Source organism: Lissotriton vulgaris, chromosome 4_1, assembly GCF_964263255.1.
Source record: "Lissotriton vulgaris chromosome 4_1, aLisVul1.2, whole genome shotgun sequence".
In the NCBI taxonomy this organism is placed as follows: domain Eukaryota; kingdom Metazoa; phylum Chordata; class Amphibia; order Caudata; family Salamandridae; genus Lissotriton; species Lissotriton vulgaris.
The window spans coordinates 182,185,304-182,208,934 of record NC_141691.1 but is presented as its reverse complement, the minus strand read 5'-3'; positions in this window follow the sequence as shown (position 1 = coordinate 182,208,934).

Below are 23,631 nucleotides of genomic sequence, written 5' to 3'. Positions count from 1 at the left end.
GTTTTTTGGGCCTGAAGGTGCATATTCCAGTTTAACGCTCTATGAAACTATACTCCTAAATATTTGTATTTGTTAACTACTTCCAATTTTGTGTGGCCCAGAAACCAGCTATATTCATGTTTTTTCTTTTCAAAGCACAATATTTTTTTTTTCCATATTTACTATTAAGTGTTTGGATAGGCAATAAGTCTCAAACACATTTAGCTTTCTTTGCAACCCTAATTCCGTTTGGTCTAAAATAACTAAGTCATCTGCATATAATAGGCACGACAGATGCTTTCCATCTACCTTTGGGCTTACTCCTCTTTCCGTTATTAATAATTTTTGTAAGTCAGCAAGAAAAATAGAAAATAATAATGGAGCCAAAACAAATCCATGTCTTAGACCATTTTTGATCCTTATCTCTTGGGTTAGGCCTCCTGCTGTATCTTTAATAACTTGTGCCCAATTTTCACTATGCAGGCTTTGAATTACTTCTAGGATGTCTACGGGGATATTTTAACATCTCCCATAAGCATTCTCTATCTACTAAATCAAATGCCACCCAGAAATCGACAAAGCAGCAGTATAATCTACCCTGTCTTCTATGCCCAGCCCACAGGGCAAAAAATTATCAAGTGTTGAGTGCCCCTCTTTAAAGCCTCCTTGTTCTATCGGGACAATTGAGTTTGAATCGACCCATTCCTTCAGTTTACCCAGGATTATTTTAGAGAACACTTTAGCACCGACATCTAATAGATTAATTAATCTATAATTCTTACGATCCTTTCTATCCCCTTTCTTATATAAAGGCCTGATTACGGCTCCCCGCCAAGATTTTGGATTGTACCTGTGGTCAACACTGCTGAAAAAATTTTGAGAAAAATTGGGCCCACCATTTTAACTCTGTTTTTATTATTACTGCAGGTAAATTACCAGGCCCTGCCGCCCGGGTTAAATTTAAATTCTTAATAGTATTCTTTACATTTTCAAACGAGCATAAGGGAATTACATTATTCACTACTTGTCGCCTCAAGGTTTTCTCCCCACTGATTTCCGCCTCATTTTTAGATTTATAAAATTGATTTAGATGCTCCTCCCAGGATGCCTCATCGACTTCACACCTCATGGTTCCTGGGGATCGACCCAATGCATCTTGAATCAGCCTCCAAAACCCTTTAGTATTTTTGCTTTCTATGGTTTCTAATAAGGAAATCCAACAGTTTTCTTTGAAGCTTCTTTTCTTACTTCTCAGTAGCATTTTATATTCCTTCCTTAATTTTAGTAAATTATTGTAGCCCTCCTGATTATATCTTAACTTCATCTTTCTTTCCTCTCTCCTTAGTAGCCTTTTTTTTTCCTACATGCGGAGTCAAACCAAGCAGTTTGCAATCTGACACCCCCTTGCTGATTTTTACCACCGATGTTTGTTTTCTTTATATTGACAGACAGACATAGAGTTGCCAGCTTGATTTTTTTTCAAACCATGCAACCTTCTAGCCATGCCATCTCCGGGTCTAAGTTTTGTTGGAAACTAGTCAATTTTCTAATATATTCCTCTGTCAATTTTGTGGTTAATCTTTTTGGGTAATCCATCAGTTGAGGTAAAGATCTTTCACACAATCTTGGGGGGGCTCTTACAATTTCACGGTATAAGGGATAATGGTCACTTTCTTTATGTTTAATTATCTTGAACTTTTTTACTAAATCAAAATTCCAGGCCTGTACGAACAGATAATCTATAGGGCAACGTTGATTTCCCCTTCTGAATGTTTGTCCTGCTGGTCTATCAAGTTCCGATCTACCATTTAAACTAATAAATCCATTTGACCCTAGTAGTCTCCTTAACTCTTCATCTTGTTTATTAATTTTACTATTGTGAAGAAGGGCTGGCGCTATCTCATATGCGTATAAAATTTCCTTCATCCAAAGATCCACCTTTTCCGGATCTAGCTTGTGGTTGAAATCTCCCATGATAACTAAAAGATCCTTCCAATATTTATAATTTAAGGATTTCAAATCAGCTTGAAGAACCCCATTTCTTTTGCATATTCTCCTGGTGTACCCCACTGCACGTATATATTAACCACAATCACATATTCATTTAGCCTTCCCTGGTCCTGTTGGCATATCTCACTGGCCAGAATCCATTTACAAGAAGTATTTATCAAGGAAGCCTTGTTTATTGTTTTATTAGAGATTAGAGTCATGATTCCGCCCGAAGGGCGGCCGAGTCTGGCTTTTGTCGCCGTTTTAGAAAACTGTGTAAAGCCGTCAACTATCAGGGTACTGTCGCATAACCAAGTCTCTTGCAGACAGACAATGTCGGCCTTGCGTGAAATATTTTTTACACATTCCATTTTTATCAGATCTTTTAATCCATTAATATTCCACAATATTATTCTCAGGCTATGCGACAACCTGCTTTCCTAATCTATTTCACTGAGATTGCCAGACTCATTTACTGCCCACCAAGAATCATTTAATTCTCTGTCCTCCAAACTCCAATCTCCCCAGTTCTTATTCAACTCTTGGTTTTCAACAATGATTTTAATTTCCTCTCTCACTCCACAAGCCCCTGTTATTATTCTGGCTTGTCTTTTCCCCAATCCTGCATGACAATTCAAGAAGTTACATTCAGGTTGGCATACACTTTCTATTTCTGCCTCTGTGATTAATCTTATTCCTTCTTTTAGTATCTAATTTTCAGCCTTTAATATTGCATATTTAATCATCCTTGAGTATACTTCAACTTTTGTCAATTCCTTCCCATTGCTATCCAAACTGCAGTAAATCTTTTGATTCTATTTTACATAAGCTTGGGCATTTTGCAAAGGAGAAAAGTTGTGAGCGATTTAAAGGCATGATTTTCCTTTGTTTTTTTCTGCCCTTAGGAACCTCCTTGGGTTCGAAGTATATCCACTTTTTTCCATTTACTTCTGCGGCTCCCCAATCTCTAATTTTTTCTCCCCTTATGTCTCTTTTTCTGTTTGCGACTAATCTCGTAACACCCCCTTTGCCTAAACTTTCTGGGATGCTTTTCATATCTTTTAAGTTTGCCCTTTTCTCAGACCATTTCTCATCCCTTATTTCCTCCCAGTGATTTCTTCGTTTGGGCCTTCTTTCCCTTGTTTCCCTCATACTTATTTCATGCCCACTTTTTTGGAAACTCTCTTTCCTCTGCTTCGTTTTCTCTTTCTTAGTAATTAGGGGAAAGTCTCTTCTTTCAGTTTTTACCTTTGGTACATATGGTTTGTCTTCACTACACTTTGCTTTTTTACTGTTCATTTTCTTCCCTTTACGCTTTCCTGAGTACTGGGTGTGTTTCCTTAAGGGGAGTCTAATCTTTTGCCACCTATGGTCATTTCTTCTTCTAATTAACATAGGTTGCTTAGATATATACACATCTTGGACTTGATTTGATAGGTCCGATGCCTCAGTGTCTTCTGTGCCCCCTCCGTTGGGTGTGTCTGACACTGGTCTGACCACTGATGGCATTAAACCCCTAATTCCCTAAAGCCCGCAAACTGTGAGCTTCTGGCTCGTTTCTTGTGCCTTTAATATTTTATTATTTGAGTGTGTGACTTCTAGCAGGCCCTGCAAGATATTTTGCAACATTAAAATAATATCCAACAATGAAGCAGATGGAGTTGCCGACAACTCTAAGTTCTCGGTACTGTTACGTAATATTTCTTCTATAGACTTGGAAGCACCCTTTGTCCATTGCCTCAGGTTTTTATCTGAATTAGTTCTTTCCTCCTGGGCACCACTGTCATTCTGAACATGGCGCTCTTTTGAGGGCTCCTCATACTCTCTGTCACCAGTATCATAGTCCGGGAACATCCTGGTTGATGATGAAAGCCTTGGTTCCAAATTAATATTTATATTGCTTAAATCACAGTGGTTAGAAAATGAGACTTCTGTACATTCAGCACTTTTCTCACTTATTTCCTGAGTTAGGCTAAGATCCATCTCTACATCTTGAAATTTGTTTGTGGTAAGTTTCTTGGTAAAATGTTTTCCCACAAAATCTTTTATTGATCTAGATGCTGGATTGCTTCCCTTTGTGCTCACATGTGGAGTGTTCGCTATATTTGTTGTTTTTTTCTTCAATGAGTCTTTTGTTTGACCCCTCCTATCATTTATTTCTTCTGGGGTTTCCACTGAGGTTGATTCACTTGTCTCCTTATTTGTAGACTGTGGGTTTCTTCTTGTCTTATTACTCCTCGCTTTTTTAGGGGCCATTTTATAATAGGTAACGTCCAATATATCCTTAGCTTTATGGGCTAGGTTTTCAATTTCTGTGTGTGAGCCTCATGTGGCTACTAAAACTATCAGATACTTCAGTATACAGTTACGTCTTGCAATCAAATATAGCTAAAGATACCGAATTCGCTTTCACTTACCTCTGCTGTGCTGAATTGGTACATCGGGCTTGCTGTGATAGATTCCCCCTTTTTCCTGCAGAGGCAACCTTTCTTATACTGGCGCTGTAATACTCCTGTTTCTCCTACCCTTTCTTCTGGACTTTTTGGTCTCTTTGGCCTCACCCCCCTTTTGGGGTGTAGGGGTCTATAATGGCTCAGACCAAAGGGCGGAATACAGGCGCTGCTTCCTGCTTATGCGCTTCCCTCTGCACGCTCTTCTTCTGTTTTCCAGGCACTAGCACAGGCACTTGCTCCTCACTCCTCGCTCCGTGCCCCTGTGGATCGTAATAGTGATAGCGGATCGTATCAACTGTTTTTGACTTTAAGGACCTGCACGTGGAAGCAGGTCCTGACCTCCCGTACGGCCACTGGGCTCTCGGTATCCTTCATATTGTCCCTGCAACTAATGCCTGGGGACCGGCAACTAACAAACTTCGGATGCGCCGCGAGACCGGAACTGGAAATGATTCGTCCTCACGTATCCTCACATCTCCACGTCTCCACACGTCGCACGGCAGCCCGAAACCACATTCCACAGTAGAGCCTAACGGGCCGAGGATCTAAGCCTCCCTAGTCAGTTGGATACATTAAAACGGTCTCAGATCATACTTGATCCTAATGAAAAGCCCTCTGTGAGGCTAAAAGAGAATTAATTTTGTGGTGTGAACAACAAAACAGGTGAATCGCTCAATCAAGTTCACGTGAATAGTCCAATATTTGAAGAAGAGTTCCCTGAGGTTTTTGATGAGCATTTAGGATGTTTGAAAGGTTATTCTCATAAGATTTGTTTGAGGGAGAATGCACTACCTGTTGTTAGTAAAGTTAGAGGTGTTCCTATCAAAGTTACAGACAAAATGAAAATTGAACTGGACAAATTGTTGGATGGTGGCATCATCACTGAAGTAGAAGCCACAAAATGGGTAGCTCCGGTGGTGACGGGTCTTAAAGCAAATGGTGAGTCTAGGCGCTGCATAGATTCGAGAGAACTTAATAGGTGTGTAGTTGTAGACCCCTATCCATTACCTAACATATCTGAAAAGTTGTCCTTGTTAGAAGGAGCTAAATTATTTTCCTCCATTGATTTGGAATCCGCCTATTACCAAATAAAGTTACATCTTGATTCTCAAGATCTGACAGCATTTATTGCTCCTTTTGGAACATTCAAATTTCTTAGATTGCCGTTTAGACTCATATCTGCAGCTGCAGTTTTTCAAAGGATGATGGAGCTCATCTTCAAAGATGTAAAAGGTATTACAATCTATCAAGATGACATTTTAGTTTTTGGGCACAATATAGAAGAACATGATAATAGGTTGAGAGAAGTTTTGAGTAAATTGAAAGACAGTGGTCTCATGCTTAAGGCAAAAAAATGTAGTGGTAACCTAACAGAATTCGTATATTTAGGTCATAAAATCTCTGGATCAGGCATCAAACCCAAGAAAGACTTAGTTAATACAATTAATAGCATGGCCAGTCCCAACAATAAGGAAGAGGTAGTCACATTTGAGGGCATGTCTGAATACAATACAAAATTCAAACCCAATTTTGCAGATAAAACATACAATATGAAACTTCTTTTGAAGAAAGATGTGACTTTCCTTGGAATTCAGAATGTGAACAAGAGTTTGTTTTAATCAAACATCTATTGTCTAAAGCTATGTGACTTAACAGTTTCAATACCAAATGAGAAATAGTGGCCATAACTGATGCCAGTTCAGGAGGATTAGGAGCTGTTATGCAAGAAGACCAAGGTGTGGAAAAAACTATTTTGTTCTTGTCCAGGAGTTTGAGAGGAGCAGAATTTTATTATTCTGTAATAGAAAAAGAAGCATTAAGTATATTTTGGGCAGTAAGGAAACTTTGGAGAAAAAACATTGAGATGCAAATTTATAATAAAAATGGACCACAAGCCTCTAAGAGAGATTTTGGAAAAAATGGCTTGACAATATATCCTCTGGAATAAGAAAGTGGGTAGTTTCCCTTCAAGATTTTGAGTTTTATGTCATATATATTCCCAGTGTGTGAAGAATAATTTAGCCAATTGCTGCTCACGTTTGTTTGAGAAAAGAGATTTCAAAAATGAAGAGGGAGGAGGTGAACAACTAGATAATTTTGACGACTATGCTGTATGTCTTGTCAATGACAGCATAATCAATGAGCAGTATGGATGAACGAGCTTGGGAAAGACGTCACTTTACAAGCAATGCTGTGTGGTATTGGAGGAGATTTGAACAAACACTCTAAAGTAGATGAAAGCCTTAGTGGTTATTTTTGGATGAAGGATTCGCTATCATGTCTGAGTGGTCTTTTGGATAGAGGTACAAGAATATTTCCTCTAACTAATCTGAGGATGCAACTTATTAGGTTTGCCCATGAAACTTATCCAGGCAAAACTAAGGAAGTTCTCAGACAAGCATATTAGTGGCTGGGAATGGATATAAGTGTAGAACGATGTGTACGAGAATGTGTAGAGTGTGGAAGAAGTGATAAGACATTAAAGACCCAAGTTCAACCCATGACATTGAGGCAACTTCCCAAAGAAGCTTGGGATGAGGTTGTTATCAAAATTTTGGGTCCCATAAGACACACTAGTGTGGACAAATATTTAATTGTGCTCCTCGATGTGTTCTCCAGGTGGCCTGAAATAAGGATCACAAATTCAGTAGAAGCTAAAGATGTCATATATTTTCTTAATGATATTTTTCAAAAGGGAGGTTTTGTCTCTACATTGTTATCTGACTATGGTGTCCAGTTTACATCTACGGAAATGGCCACATTTTTAGGTGACAGAGGGATTGCCCACAAGAAATTTGCTCTTTATCACCCAGAAATAAACGGTATTGTTGAGAGGTTTAATCATGTACTTAAAGAAAGCATCCAAAGAGCTGTGACCAACAAAAAGAGTTGGCATACTGAAATTCAAAATAAGGTGAATAGTTATAGGTTTTCTCCTCAATAAATGACTGGGAGGACACCATTTGAATTATTTTGAAAAAGAAAAGCTTGTACCATGTTGTGTCCCTCCTGGACATATAAAAAGTCTCCAAGTTCGGTACATGTAGAAAGGGACAAAGAAAGAAGTGAGAGAGAAGTCAGAAAAATGTGCATCAACAAAAAATGGTTTGATAAAAGAAAATGTGTGAAATAAACTGTGGTGAACGTAGGAGACATGGTCAAGATCTGTAGTCCATGCAAAGGTCTCACTACTCAAGGTTTAAAGTTTTTATCACATATGAGAGTCATCAAGGTGTTAAAAAACGCTATCAAGACGTAAGATTATAGAGTGTGGAACCTCAAAAGGGTAGCTAAACTGTTTCCCAATGATAGTAACAAATCGCTTTCAGACAATTTCATGTCAAACCACAAATAGTGGATGAAATGTTAGAAATGCAAGACCACGTGCCAGAACCAAAGTATTTGAATGATGATATTCTACTCTAGAGTATCGTTCAAGCAACACAGTTTTGTAGGTTTTATTCACAATTTATTTTTCTTGCAGGCACGAAAATTGATGTAACATATTTCATGTACATTTCGAAGGAAACTCATTTTATCACTATGAATACCCGTTAAGCATTGAAAAAGCCCTGGTCCAATAGACCAATTGGGGCGAAACACGTGTCGGCTGCTTGCATATTAAAAAAAAGATTTTGATACAAAAAGAATTAAAACAATACCGACTTTTTAGAAGAAAAGAAGAACACAGCCAAATTGTCTTTTCTTCCAAACTGAATATTAATATCAAACATAATCTTTCTCCGGAGAATTCAATAAATGAGGCGACATCGCTCAAATTCTTTTTGAGCTGATTAAACTACTCTTTGACCAAAAAAGTCTCTGCTTAATTAATACATAATTTTAACAAATGTAATGTTGCTCTGTTGAATCAACAGAATATTTACATTTACAGATTTACTCTGTGCATTTCTTTACAGAGATCACCCTCCAATTAAACTACCCATAATTAAACATAATGCAAATGTCTTTGAAACAAATTGCAATATAGTTTTCAATTAAATTGACTGTAATCAATGGAATACTCGAAAAATGTTCAGTAACTGGGAGTTGCACGGGCCATGTACCAGTTGATCATTTATATGACCCACTATCCCCTTACAGGAAGGCCCACCCATATGCAAATCAGATTTGATCCTTCTCCAATAGTATGAGTACCAGACCAAACCGCCAGTCCATGCCTCCGGTAAACAGGAATTTAGGCAGATCTACTATTTGTGAAGTATGATAAAAGGGCAAAACAAGACACACTTTAGTTATACATGAGGTTAAAGCATAGGAAAAGTGTTGAGAGAATATTTTTAATTTACCAGTTCAAATCCTTCTATGGTGTATAAAAAAAATCGAAATAATGTAAAATCCACCACCCCACTGTATCTTTGCACACACTATCTTCCTTATAAAGCCCAGATGAACTTCAATTGATGCTTGCATAATCTGGCAGAATTCCTGGAATATTAGGAATGTTTCACCTGATGTTCGAGATTATGCCTTTCCGACAAGTCACATAATTTGAGATTTCATTTGGGCAAAAATTCTATTGCAGGAGCAGGGGAACAAATGAACTGAACGCAAGCCACTGTTGCTTAAGTCATAGGAAATCTTGTGCTATTTGGAGAAATACCACTTTCCATCCATTTGTGGATGCTTGATGCCAAACTGCCATTTCACGTAATATTACACAATTTAATGTCATTTTTCGGCATGTTGCATAATTTCCTAAAAGAAAATTAGACACGTTTCGCCCTGGCTTATTTGTTGTTTGACCCCTTCTAATATGCCGGACACCTAATGTATTCTACGAGACTCCCCAACTGCACACATCTTTTTTCGGCCTACTCCCTCTTGCTTCTCATCTGTTATTTTTTGCCTGCCCCTGTCCCTTGTTCATAATTCGCCTATCACCTGCTGCCTGCAGTGGTTTGAATCTTTTCATCTTAATTTATAATTGTAGCCTTGAAAAGTTTCCATTCACATTTAATAATAAAGCATGCATTAATATTTTTTTATGGACAGCACATTGATACCCTCTGACTGAGTGCAAAAACAAACAAATATATCCAGATCACAATTACTGAACAGACAGAAAGCCCACTCAAGTATTTCTGCCCACACACTAACACACTAATGTCCATAGGAACCTTGAATACTGTACCTCTTTATAAGCAGGTACCCCCTAGTAATTGGGGAACACTTATTTATTTAAAAAACAAGGGGGCATATTATCAAGGGGGTTTATCTACGCTTTTTTGGCTTTAAAAGCCAAGAAAGCGGAGATAATTTTATCTCCCTATTACCTAGCTGTCGCTAACACCAGTTAGCGACAGCTAGTAGGAGATAGCGACCATCTTGGGCCCCGCTTTGCATGTCAGTGATTTTTATCCCTAATGACATGCAAAGTGGGCGTTATCTCCTATTACCAACTTTTGGAGATATTCGCGCTAAGCGCGAATATCTCCAAAAGCTAACACCTGCCCCTGAGCAGTTCTTAGCCATGTTATCCAATGGTAGGTGGATAACATGGCTAAGAGCATTAGCTCAGTAATGCATGAATAACACTGACTTTTCAGCGTTATTCATGCATTTCGGACGATTTTTATCGCTTAGGAGATAAACCTTGATAATAATCGCCGCGTATCGCCGCTAAACCAACATTGCCATTATCGCTAGTAGTTAGTAATATGCCCCAAGATGTTTTTGTACCAGCTGCACGGATTTACACTCTATCATAAAAAGCAGAAACACATATTTAGAGATGTAATAACCGATAGGAAAAGCCAATTCTGGATTAAGCATTTTCATATAGAAGAAAGGTGACAAAAATTCTAAGCATCATCATCATCATTATCCAGTTGAAGTGTAGAAGTGAAAGAAGACATTTGAGGTGTTGACATGAGCACAGTAAGAGGCCCCACGACGCATAAGAGGGGCATGCTAGCACAAAACATGCCCTGTATCAGATACACGCATGCTGACATACAGAAACATATACTGAAATATGATACAGTCCAGTACGTTAGCAAATCACTAGAAAAACCCTTTCATCTCACATCCAAGGCCAGCTCTGGTGCAAAGACTGCAAGGAACCTCTAATCACATACATAACTCTGCATAACTCTCATATTGCGCATCAAAGGTAATATGTCTATAATTGTATGTCAGATGTGCAAACAAGCACTTCAAAGACAAACCCTGATACAATGAATAACTAAATTTGCCATATAATGCACATATCTGCTTGAGATCTCTCTAAATGCTTATTGTCACATTAATGGTATTATCATCATGCATACAAAATGCCAGTTGCCAGTGGATAGACCAGAAGTCTATCCACTGGCAATTGCTCTGGGTAGCATTCCAACCCCATGTTCTTTTGCCCACCATGCCATCTCATTTTGGACCCAGCTATATGCAAATCAGTTTTGACTCTACTCCAACAGTAACAGTCCAGTCTGAACTGCCAGGCCACGACCTCCCTGAATCAAAACTCAAGCAACCCAAGACCGGTTTCATCCTGATTGGAGCTCTTCAGTCAGGGGTAGCTTGGTTCCAGTGGCACAGTGAGGAAGACACACACATCTGGCTGCACCCTTGGGCACTTGGGGTATTGCACCAAACATTAGGAGCCTCATGTTCAGATTCTAGCAGATCCTAAAGAAACACAAGCTTCTTTAGGCTTTTTGAATGCTATAATTCTAAACTATTAAAAATAAGCCCCCTATTATCTTGACTTATCACTACCTACTGCAGAGTCATTGTAAGCGTGGACGCTTCTAACCCTTCTTCATCAGAACTACCCTTGTTAATCCCACAGAGTTTGCTTCATTACCTCTGAGTCATCACTTTTCACCCAGACTGCAGCTCATTCCCTTGCCATGCCTGCCAATTCTTGTCAGTATAGACCTCCTCAAGGTATGTAATCCATTTGTCTTTAGCACAATGCCTGAAATGTTTTGAGTCAGTACCGTCTGACCACAGGTTTCTTTTTTTTAGTTCCAAAAAGGGAAATGCCCTTTTCCCTTTATCTTTCCTCTATGCTGCACGCACTCTTGTTTCTCACATTCTCTTCAGGGAGCTTTGTACCCCTCTTGTGCTACACAGGTTTTTTTTACCAGATCCAACGGGAGTGCCCTTGTCAGGCTGATACTCCAGTACAATCCGCTGTTGCCCGGGTCCATTACCCTTCATCGGGCACTCCGACTATTGGCATTCACTTTGACTCTTTCTGCAATTCATGCCTCATCCGTGTCACTCAAACGAGTTCATGCTCCTTATACCATCACATCACTGAGCATGCTGAGTGCAAGTGTATGCTTCACTTACTATTTTTGTATTTTTATCTGAAATTGCCTGTGTCATACACACACCTTTGGTTAACAATGAGCATGCCAATTCCTAAGCATGACTCACCTCCAAATGGCTCTTTTCCAGCACCAGCTTAATATTAAGCTATGTGAGCTTGTCCCTCTCTACACTTACTCAAGCTGCTCAAGACCGTATGAGCTTATTGAGCATGACTTTCACTTGGTAATGCCTCATTGATAACAAGTAATTGCTTATCTTTCACTACCTATTTTAATAATGCATTGTTTTTCCCCCTCCCGTTCCCCCTTCCTATCTCATCTCTCTTCTTTCTCTCCCTTTTTTTGGGTTACCTTTTTTCTTTTCCACACTTTAGCAGGCATCTGTTTCAGGCACCAATTTACATGCCCGAAGACGATCCCAGTATTTTGTTGAAAGGATCGAAACGTTGTCAACTTCTCACACCTTGACACAACCACATACCATTTATCACTATGTGCTGTGGTGCTGAAATGCATTTTCATTGGCCTACCTAATGAATTGTGTTTTTTATGTTGTATTTGGTCCAACTTGTATTTTGTTCTCTTAATTGCTCACAATAAAAGATCATGTCCAGTTGGACAGATAAATATAGACATCATTGTATCTCTATATGAATTTTTTCCCACAACATTTTTTGTTGTGAGAGACCGTTTTTTCTTGACAACAAAATAACAACAAAATAACTTCTCCTCTGCCACTGAGAGGAGATCCTAGGCTGATTCTTGCAGTTTTTTTGTCATACCCCTACGGTCTTGTAGCTTGACACCGACTCCCACTTCGTGGGATGCCTTCAGGTGGAAAGTTTGAGGGACACAAGGAATCCAGCCGCCACATCTTCGCATTGCCCACAGGTTGCAATGGGGAAGGACGCCAAACGACAAACATTGAAGCAGCGGTTGCGGCGTCCTGATCTCATGACTTCGGGCTTACTATCAGGGGGTCCAGCAGCCATTCAGCCACAGCGGCGGGCTTGCGGCTCTACACCGACTCGGCTGTGGGGGTCCGGTGACCATTCAGCGGCACTTTTGAGCGTTTCTTGACTGATTGGACTCAACGCTCTGCTTGCTCCCGTTTGCCGCCCCCTTCGTCCTCTCGGCCTCCGTGGCCAGCAGACAGCGCCCCTCCCAGGGCAAGATTAGCACCTAAACCCGTGTGACCCATGAAGGTAGCACGGGTTGAGCGGGGTCAGAGGAGTTTCCAGGAGGTGGAGGCGGAGGTGGACCTGAGGTCGGACAGCGGTGCAAGCGGTATGGGTTGCCAAGAAGCCAAGCAACCAAGCAGCTACGCAGGCAACCGGACAGGTGTGCTACAGCACTTGTGGGTTACTGGTGGGTATCAAGTGGGTAAAACTGCGAGAGCGCGGCCTCCCTTAGGAGGAGGCCGCAGAGTGAAGTGCCCAGGAGAGTTTGCGGTGGCAGTCAAGCTAGTCTGGGTGCGGCCTGCGACTTCCACCGCCACCTACTGTTACTAACTGCCACTTTATAAATAGAGCAGAATTCAGTTGCCCCACACAATCCTGTGCAACTTTGCATCACTCCTTTATTCCCCCCACCCACCCACCCACCCAATCACAGCCACACCCACTCCCCCCTCCAGGGGCAGTGCAACGGGGGATGCGGTCAGGGAAAGTTAGAAGTACACCTCGCTAAAGGACAAGGAGAAAGCTAAAGAGGCAGCAGCCAAAGAACCCCAAAGCATGATCTCCCCTGGCCCCAGTCCTTCTGCCAAAGATGAAACACATCAGGGGCTAGAACCAGGAGCCTCAACAGACACGCTGCCACCGCCAATAAAAGCAACAACTGTAGCACCTGCAAGCAACTGGCTAACAGCCATATCAAAAATATCTACAGCGGCGAAACAGGGCGGCAGTACCAAAGCCATCTCCATGGCTCCACTCAGGCACCACTCAGTACCAAAAACAAACCGTTGAGAGAGGGTCCAAGGGATATAAAGTTTAGAGACCCATGCCTGGTTAATATCCCCAGCTAGTACTACATATACAACACAAGAACACAGGGGGTCTAACAGCCAAATTATGTAGCTGGGCTGCCAATCCGAATGACCAAGATCTCGGAGTGTCTAAATCACATAAAGACAGCCTATTAAGGGTGAACACTATGTTTATAGGAAACACAGACACTTTATAGGTCATTTAGAAATTGGTTTACAAAATCCATACCATTTAGCAATGGGTTACCATCAAATTGACTTGATGATCAGTCCTATCATCTGGCCATACCCAGGTGTGAGTAAGGTTAGTCCCCTGATCATTGGGACCTAAAGAGCGACACCATTCGTTGCTGGTTTAGGATTTGGTCCACCAACACAAATGAGCTTGCATATGATGGCTGATCTTTAATGGTTAAGTGAATTCTAGTGCAACACAAACAATATAGTGAATTTAAATAGGATGGTGTGTCCTCCTTGTATAAGTTTTATTCTGCGGCCAAACAACACCTCCTAATTAAAACCTAGAACAGTGCAAGAGGAACAGTCAACAAATATCTGTCTAGTAATGGGCCAACATGTTTCTGCCTATCGGGCAATCTGTCCCATGGCTTTCATCAGGGCCTCTGTTCTTTAAGTTGTTGCACGTGCAGTGATTCAAAAACAAAAAACACCACCACCACAAAAGTGGAATAATTAAAGAAAACGGTTGAATAGGATACAACGTGTACCAACTGTGGTAAATAAGTTTTACCTAGTCAATTTTTCCATATAATTATCAATACAAGACAGCTCATTAAAATGAGAGGCAGAGTCCGTGGTATCTGAGTCATACGGGCTTTAATATTATGCTTCGAAGCATAGGATATCGAGTTCCATCACCACGCAGGTTCAGGAAGGGACATTCAACGTTTTATTAACATTACACATTATATATAGTAAAGTAACATAATTGAATCCAATACAGTAGGCGTAACAGGTGAAAAGAGAGAGATAAGAACACATGTGCGTAAGAGGAGGCGTGAAAAGAGGCGTACACATGGGCGTGCACTGTACATGTCAGAGAAACGTCACAAGACACGTCACATGTGGGTGGAAGCAAAGCGAGAAGTTGCAGGATCAGCAGAAACCCTTCGCCTATATGCGCACGCAACTAGTATGACGTGAAACTGGGGGCTTTGACTTTAGCACTAGTGGAGGAGACTGGTGTCTGGAGTGTCAGGGCAACCTGTACCTATAGGTTATCTGATATCTGTTGTTTGGAGGATGTAGTGTCTGAAACAAAGGTCTCTCGGGCAGGGGCCTTTCAATTTCAATACCGAATGCTAGTGCATGCATACGTGTCTTGGTGCAATGAGCGGAGCCATGGGCCTACCATGGTAACGGGTTCAGTAAATCACTTGCAAGGGAGACAGGAAGGCCGGGCCCTTTGCTCTGCAGCCGGGGATATGTTTACCCATTTCACTAGACTGGAATGTGTTTTCGAGGAGCAGATACCTGTAGGCAAAACATGAACTTGGCAGGCAGTCCAGGCCGAGCCGGGCACCGCCACGCTGGCAGGAAGTAAGGCAGGGGTCAGGGATGCGTGCAGCTTTCGGAGACAGGAGAGATGAGGCAGAGAGGCCTCGTTAAGGGTCTAGCTTGACTGGGTCAGAAAACATGGAGAAAACGTGTGTGAATTTCAAAAGTGCACCACATAAAGACGGTGGCACCGTATGTTTAGGAACATATTTAACGGGATTTCTTGGTATGGTTGGATAGCTAACATGTTAAGGATGGATGCAAATGTATTTGCGTCTCTCTAGCATGAACAGAACGGAAGTTACACAACATACAAGGAACATGGGTGCATGGATAGGGTGCGAGTTGGGGGACACTTTGGCTACCTGAAAATTTCTATTACCTCACAACCGGAAACATTAACCCTCCATGTCAATTGAGGAATAGGATTTCTATGGAGGAAAATGTACAGTAATTAGTGTCACCTGACTATGTCCTTTTCCAAAAAAATGTGTTTCACTAAAGCTATTTACAAGAAAAATAAACAATTTATGCTCATCCTTCATGGTCTATTTAGACATAAGTTGAGTTATAAAACGGAGGGAGTATTAGACACTTTGCTAGAAGGCTGACAGGTCGGCTTCATGGTGTTCCTTCTTTCTGTTTCACCTCTTATATCTATACAGTGCGGGGACTTGTAGAACCTGAGCAAGGTCCAGGTGAGGTGAGGTCAATTCCCCTACCATGAAGGGTGAGCATAAATTGTTTATTTTTCCTGTAAATAGCTTTAGTGAAACACATGTTTTTGGAAAAGGACATAGTCAGGTAACACTAATTACTGTACATTTTCCTCCATTAGCCACCTACAGTAACCAAGACACTAAGAAAGTGGGAGAGAAAACGTCTAAGAAAAACAAGAAACAAAAGGCAATCTAGATAGGCAATCAATGTATATCCTGTCAACACCGATCAGGGATGAAACAGAGTGACCACGATGCGGCCCCACTTCTCCGGATACAATTTCAAATATTGATCAATTTAACCTTCCATCCACCCAACCCACCTTTCTGAACTGCCCAAATGACACCAAAAGGAAACTACCGCAGCCTGAGAAAGTATATAGTATATTTAAGCCATCAAGGAAAACGAAACTTCTTACATCAACCCAGGCAATACACTTAGATAACCCCTCAATTAAACTAAAGAAACGTACAAAAGATACAAGTACAGCAAGCCCACGTGTAGTGCATTCAGTTACCGAGAACCAAAGGAAAGAAACCTGCCATTCACATACAGGCAATAACCCAAATGCGGGAAGCTACCAAACAACCTGGATAAAGGTCCACAAACAATTAACACAAAACAACACAGACATAACCCTGATTACTTTTTCAAAACCTACAGTGTCTCTACTGGCCGATAAAGCTTCAGGAAGGGCTGCACGCATAGCGTCGCACCAGGACTCCTCCTCAAATTCCAACAAATTGGACTGCATCCCCCACTATGTATCAAGGGGAAACCACAACATCTTAAACAGAAGCATCCTACTTAAACTCTTTAAAGCACTGCCCCCCCTGAGCCACATAACTATCAGTGACATTGTTAGTATTGCATTTAAACAGAACACGCACTTTATGGGCCAAGAAACCACCACAGCCATTCTTCTCTTCCAGGGAACCTGGATGACAAATCCTACACCCATAACCGCATATAAGGAATTTCAGAGCCAAAGGAGGACTTTCAATCTTCGTTTCAACCGATATTCCATGGCAAGCTTCAACAATAGACCTCGAATCCTCTTGGCTGCAATGTGTCAAACTCGAAGCCCCGCCTTCAGTTGTTTGCTCATATTTAACCCCTTCCATGCTCATGACGAGCTCAGCTCGTCATGCAGTAGAGTGCTCCTGTGCTCATGACGAGCTGAGCTCGTCATGACCACACCCGTTTTTATTGCTGTCCAGCACAGCAGAGGAATCTCTCAAGCAGCGATGTGGTTAACATCTATATTCATCTAGTGTTTAAGTGAAAAAAGTTAAGAGTAGATCACTTACTAGCAACACTAGCAACTTTAAAACTCGCCCCCCAGGATGCAAACATCATCCTGTCAGGGGATTTTAATATGAACTTATTGCAAGTCATTAATGAGTGCACACAAGCACCAAAACTACAAGACACACTCGGCAAGAGATGCACGGCTAGACTGGTGGAGCTTTCAATGAGAATGCTAAACGGGAGCAGTCTGACAGACAGTCCAGCTGCATACACCAGGATCACTCAAAAATCAGCTTCAACAATAGACTACACCTTCACGGATCATGAGCTTTTCCCATCTATCACCAATTTTAAAATATTGGACAGGACCGAAAGTGACCACCAACCGCAATCATTCACTTTACTAAGTAACATAGATAACCCTGTGCCAGCCAGAGTATTATCTCACCAAATGCAATGCTTCAATTTAAAACATCTGGCATGGAAAATAGATTCGATCAATGATATCATGGGGACATGCACCCACCTCCTAGAAAGATTTAAAACTGAACCCATAAACACACCGGCATGGGAGCGCTTCACCCTAGAATTAAATCAACATTTTTCAAGCAGGCCAGAAGAAAAAAGTAAAAAGACACCAAGGGGCCGATTGGTTAAAAAAGAACTCAGGACTCAAAAACAACAATTGAACAAACACCTTAGAAGACTACGCACCCAGTGCTCCACCCCCTCCCAGGACCTCCTGCAACTAATCACCAAAGCCAGAAAAGACCAAAAAAGAGACATTAAGGAAGCAAAAATAGCGTTCCAAGAACAACTCTGGGCCAAACTCCACAATTCTACCAAAACAATGGGACTCTAGACTTTTCTGGGAAATAATCAACCAGTTAGCAAACAGCAAGAACCAGCATTACAACTCTGTCATCATGGAGGACTCCTGGAGAGCCCACATCGATTACTTATACAATGATATGTCAACTGCCGGTCCGTCAACTCGTAGTCCTGAACCAGGCATGAGGGCAATCGTAGCAGGCTGCGTCAAAATCACCCCAACCCTGAAGCATCAGAATATTCTCTGCAAATCCGGAAGGAGCAAGTTCTAAAAATCATTAAAAAACTGAGACCCAAGGGAGATCCAGGACCCAACAAGGTGCCAAACGCCTAATTCCAGCACAATTCTTCATTCTGGTCCGAACTCCTCACGCCACTTTTCTCTTCTATCCTAGCATCATGTACCATCCCAGACTCCTGGAGGGGCAGTATTTTAAACCCAATATATAAGTCGGTGCCCGTTCCAACCCCTCCAACTACTGTCTGATAGCCAAAAATGAATGCATCAAACTTGTTGGCTGACTTGGAGGACTGGGTCAGAAGAAGTAACCTCATTCCCTACACCCAAACAGAATTCAGGGCAGGGATGGACACACTCACAAACATCTCCGCGGTCACCCTGCTAGCCAACCAAGCTCTCGCAAAATCCTGGCCTTTGTACGCATGCTTCATAGACCTTAAAGCAGCCTTCAACAAAGTCCAGAGAGCTAAGCTATGGGTAAAAATGCACAACTGGGGTGTCCCAACCAAACTCTTGAACGCCATAATCAAATTGTATTCCCAAACGTGGGTTCAGGTCAGGAAAGGTTACGGGCACAGCATAACCAAAAACTTACACACCCTTAATGGGTTAAAACAAGGGTGTGTGCTGGCACCCTGCATCCTTACCATCTACATTGCCGACCTTGATAAACAACTACGGTCAATTCAATCTGACCCCCTAAACGGGGCAACGTCCCGACACACAGTTTACAATACGCGGATGACATTGTGCTCCTTGCACAAACACCTGTAGGTCTGCAGCGACTCATCAGCAAATTAGGAGCCTACACCACCATGGCCCAATTAATCATTAACCACCAAAAATCAAAAGGGATGTGTTTTGCCAGACGAGTTAAAACAAAAACCCACCACAAATTCATCTGGTACCTGGATGGGCAACCTTTGTCCCTGGTAGAATCATACAAATATCTAGGTTTCCAATTAGACCGTAACCACAACTTCAAATTACAATTGGGACAAGGCGTACCAGAGCTAAACAACTGCAGTTTGCCTTCAGAGTCTTAAAAAAAGAACTCACAGGATGTTCTACAGGTCATTTGCTTAAAGCCATTTCAGCAAAATTCCTACCCTCGATCTCACACAGCTCGGAAATCCTAAACCTGAAAGACGCCATCTCCCTTAACTCAGCACAATCAACCTTCTTTAAGGACTTGTTCTCAATCCCGGACTTATTTCACATTCCCAAATTCGACTCGAGTATGGTCTAAGAAACAAGACTCCTGACAGACAAAGGGCATTAGCCAAATACTACTGGAGAATGAGGGATGCAGAGGACAACACCCTTGCGCATCACTTCTGGGAGACAATCGAAACCCATGCCTGGCTAAATAATACAACGTTCATTGTTCTGAAGGACTCCCTTGCGGCATTGCAGCTAGAGTAGGCCTGGCTCACCCTCCCCACCTACTCCAGTTTCAAAACCGTAGTGAGAAAGGCAATCAAAAGGATGAATGAAATGAAATGAAATGAAATGAAATTAGATTTCTTAAGCGCATGGCTGCCCAAGAGCGTCCCAGCGCTGATACACACAGCTAGCTTCCAAGATCCTCAGACAACGGACTCATACTCCTCGTGGGAAAAGGAATGTCTTTAAAGATTTCCGAAACTTCTGGAGACAGGGTTCCAGACGGAGAGCGGCAGGAAGATCATTCCAGGTCTTGGCTACATTTACAGAGAACCTCCTGCCTCCTGAGCGAGCTCTCTTTACTCTGGGGATGGTCAGTAAATTGCTCCCGTCAGAGCGGAGGGAACGTGAGGACTTGTACTGGCATATAAGGTGCCTGAGGATAGGGGGGCCCATTCCCTGGAGAGACTTAAAGGCGATGGAAAGGGCCTTAAATTTAACTCTCTCCCGGATGGGGAGCCAATGGAGTTCTTTTCGCCGTGCCGGTCAGTACCCTGGCCGCCGCATTTTCTACTCGCTGGAGGGTGTTAATGGCTGATTCAGGGGCACCGAGCAGCAAGGCGTTGCTGTAGTCCAACCTTGACAGTATTAGCCCCTGAATCAGGAGTTTCCTTGAACTGAAGGGAAGAAGAGGCAACACCTTCCGGACAGAGCGTAACAAACCATAGCAGATCCCTGCCACTTTCTTAGTTTGTACTCTGAACGTCAGGTCAGGCTCCAGCCATACTCCCAAGCTCTTAATCTCATTCTTGGGTTGGGGCGCCTCACCCAGACAGGGGGGCCACATAGTTTTGGGAAGGGAGGTGGAAAGGTTACCCAACATCATAAGTTCCGTTTTGGACCCATTGAGTTTCAACCGTGATTCTGTCATCCAAGCCATGATACCTGTCAAACAGCACCCAAATCTTTCTGCCGCATTTTCATGATGAGATAGCAAGACGACAAGCTGGGTGTTGTCCGCATAGGTCACTATTTTCACCCCGAAAGGTGAAACCACATCCTCCAGTGGGGCCATATAGATATTAAAAAGCGTCAGGCTCAACGAGGAGCCCTGCGGGACTCCACACTGGAGGGGGATCGACTCAGAAAGGTTGGTGCCATCACAGACCTGGTAGGACCAACCATTCAGAAAGGAAGTCATCCAGCTTAAAGCCTGGCCAGATATTCCCACCCTAGTAAGGCGCTGAATAAGGATACCGTGATTGACGGTATCAAAAGCCGCGCTGAGGTCAAGGAGGACCACAGCTGCGGAGCCTCCTGCGTCAAGAATGCGTCTGGCTTCCTCCACTACTGCAATCAGGGCAGAGTCAGTACCCTGCCCAGGGCGAAAGCCTGTTTGCGAATTCTTGAGCAGGTTATGACCTTCTAGGAATGTGGACAGCTGGCGGTTGACAACCTTTTCTGCAATTTTGCCCAGGCCAGGCAACAAAGAAATTGGGCGGAAGTTCGCCAGATCGTCAGGGTCAAGTCCCGACTTTTTAGGAAGAGCCTTAACCATCGCCTTCTTCCAGCTAGGGGGAACTTCACCACCCCCGAAGGAGGCGTTCAGGAGATCCGTGGCCCGCGAGGAGATGGCCTGTGCAATCCGCTTAAGGATATGGATGGGCATAGGGTCAGAGGGGGAACCACTTTTGAGATTAGCTAGTTCTTTGCAGAAGTCTTCCTCAGTTATGGGAGTGATAACTTCCCACAAAGGGCTCACACCACTCACGACCTGCGTAGAGGACTCAGAGGGAGGAGTACTAAGAGGAATACTTTGTAGAATTTTCCTGTCCTTGTTGTCAAAAAAATGTGCAAGCTCATTGCACCGAGCTCTGCTCGTAGCTTGTGGCAATGAGGGAGAGGGGGTATTCAGGAGTTCCTTAACTATAGTAAAGTTTTCTCTTGAAGAGTTGGAAGCAGTCCTGATTCTCTCTTCATAAAAGGTCGCTTTCGTGAGGTTGCAGGCTAGCTTATATGCCCTCATGGCTTCCTGATAGGGGACTTTACTATTGGTAGACCAGTCTTTCCGCCAGACGCGTTCCAGACGTTTGCAGACATTTCTAAGGTCGCGCAGTTCAGCTGTGTACCAGGGGTTTTTAAACCCATTACTTTTCTTGGTACTACACTTCTTAGGAAGCACCAAATCCAGTGCTCCTAGTAACCAGTTGTGGAAACTACAATCTGCTTCAAGGGGGTTCAAGAGAGGGACAGGATCTCCTTAGTAATAGACAAAACAGTTGTCTCAAAAAAAAAACACGCTTGGGCCGTGATTCAAGGCTATCAGTGGCTGAAACCTCAACCAAACCTGCTAGACCACTTTTCCGAGGAGAAAAGGCACTACCTAACGCTACTGTGGCTGGGGTCATTTCCGTCAAAAGACCTGACACTAAAATGGAAATATCCCCGGCAATCCAAGGAATGTCGCTTATGCAGAGGATGGAGGAGTCTTTTCTACACTTAATATGCATCTGCCCTTCCCTGTAAGAGAGCCAAAGAACGGTCCTCCGGAAATGTTAATGTTAATGTTATGTTGATTTGTATAGCGCACGGCTGCCCCAGCCAAGGGGCGTCCCGGCGCTGCGAACAGACAGTTTACAGAAAAATAGAGGCGCAGAAAATGGAATGGTTATTGAAAGAGATGAGTTTTGACAGCCTTTCTGAAGGCCAAGAGATCCTTTAGGAAGGAACAAATAAGGTCATGTAGAGCAGCCGTCATCCAATGCCTCGGAGGGCTATCAATCCATCTGTCCTGCAGAGCAATAAAACTCCTCAAAACCGTAGCAACAGAACTGGAAAAGTTCCAGCACACTCACTAATAGTCTTGTCTATATATTTTACACTCACCTGTTTTTAACTTCAAAATGTACATTTCACGAATGGTGGTTCCCCACCCTTTTATGATTTTTTTCTATGAAATCAAATAAAAGTATTTATTCTTTCAAATGGAACCCGGGGGAATCTGAGGCCAAGGGCAGACCCATTTATGTCTGTCAGAGCCTGGACGAGGCTGGGCTGGGCCACCTCTCTTTTGCCTTAACCCGGAGGTACTGTGCCAGTCCCTGCACCTGTGCTGCTGCTCACCTTGCCCCTGCGCTGCCTGCGGGACCTGTCTTCATACAGCTGCACCCCCTGCCCCTGAGCTGCCACTCCCCCTGCCCCTGCACTGCTGCTGCTACTTCCCCTGCACCGCCGCCTCCCCTGCCCCTGTGCTGTCGGATGCCCCGGTTTCCATGTTGTCTGTTCCAGTTTCTTACCCAGCTCCCAGGACCACCCATCAGGACCAATAATGAAGGCTGCCTCACAGCCATGAAGTGAACACACACTCCTTGTGCACTGCCAATTGCTTAACAGCCAGCACTAGGACCCCTGCCCCCCCGCCACCCAACAATACCTCACCAAGGGATTCCTGGACCTTGGCCCCCAGATTCCAAACCAACAGCAGCATCTCCTCCTCTCCCCAACCCCCCAAAGGACCCTTCAGCTACTAGCACTGCCACTTCTCCTGCGAGACAATCTACACAGGAGCCCGCACCACTCCTGCTCACAGGACCTAGAACAACTCTTAACCGCTCCATTGTATTCTGCTTAATGCCCGCTCAATCTGAAAACATACCACAAATATCTGGGACACCATCACTGCCCTCTCCACCGATGTCACCTTCATCACTGAAACATAGCTCAACCCCTCCTCTAACCCTGACATTGCCACTCCCAAAGGCTCCAAGATTATACACCAAGACTACATCAACAAACAAGTTTGAGGCATTGCTCTAATCTTCAAGAAACCATCAGTAGCATTTTCACCAATGACAACCCCACGGCTCGCGTGCGACACCTCAACTTCTTACTTCAAATTAACGTGAAAACCATGATTAGTCACCCTTGCGTACAGTACACCAGGATACTGAGCAACATTCTGCAATGCCA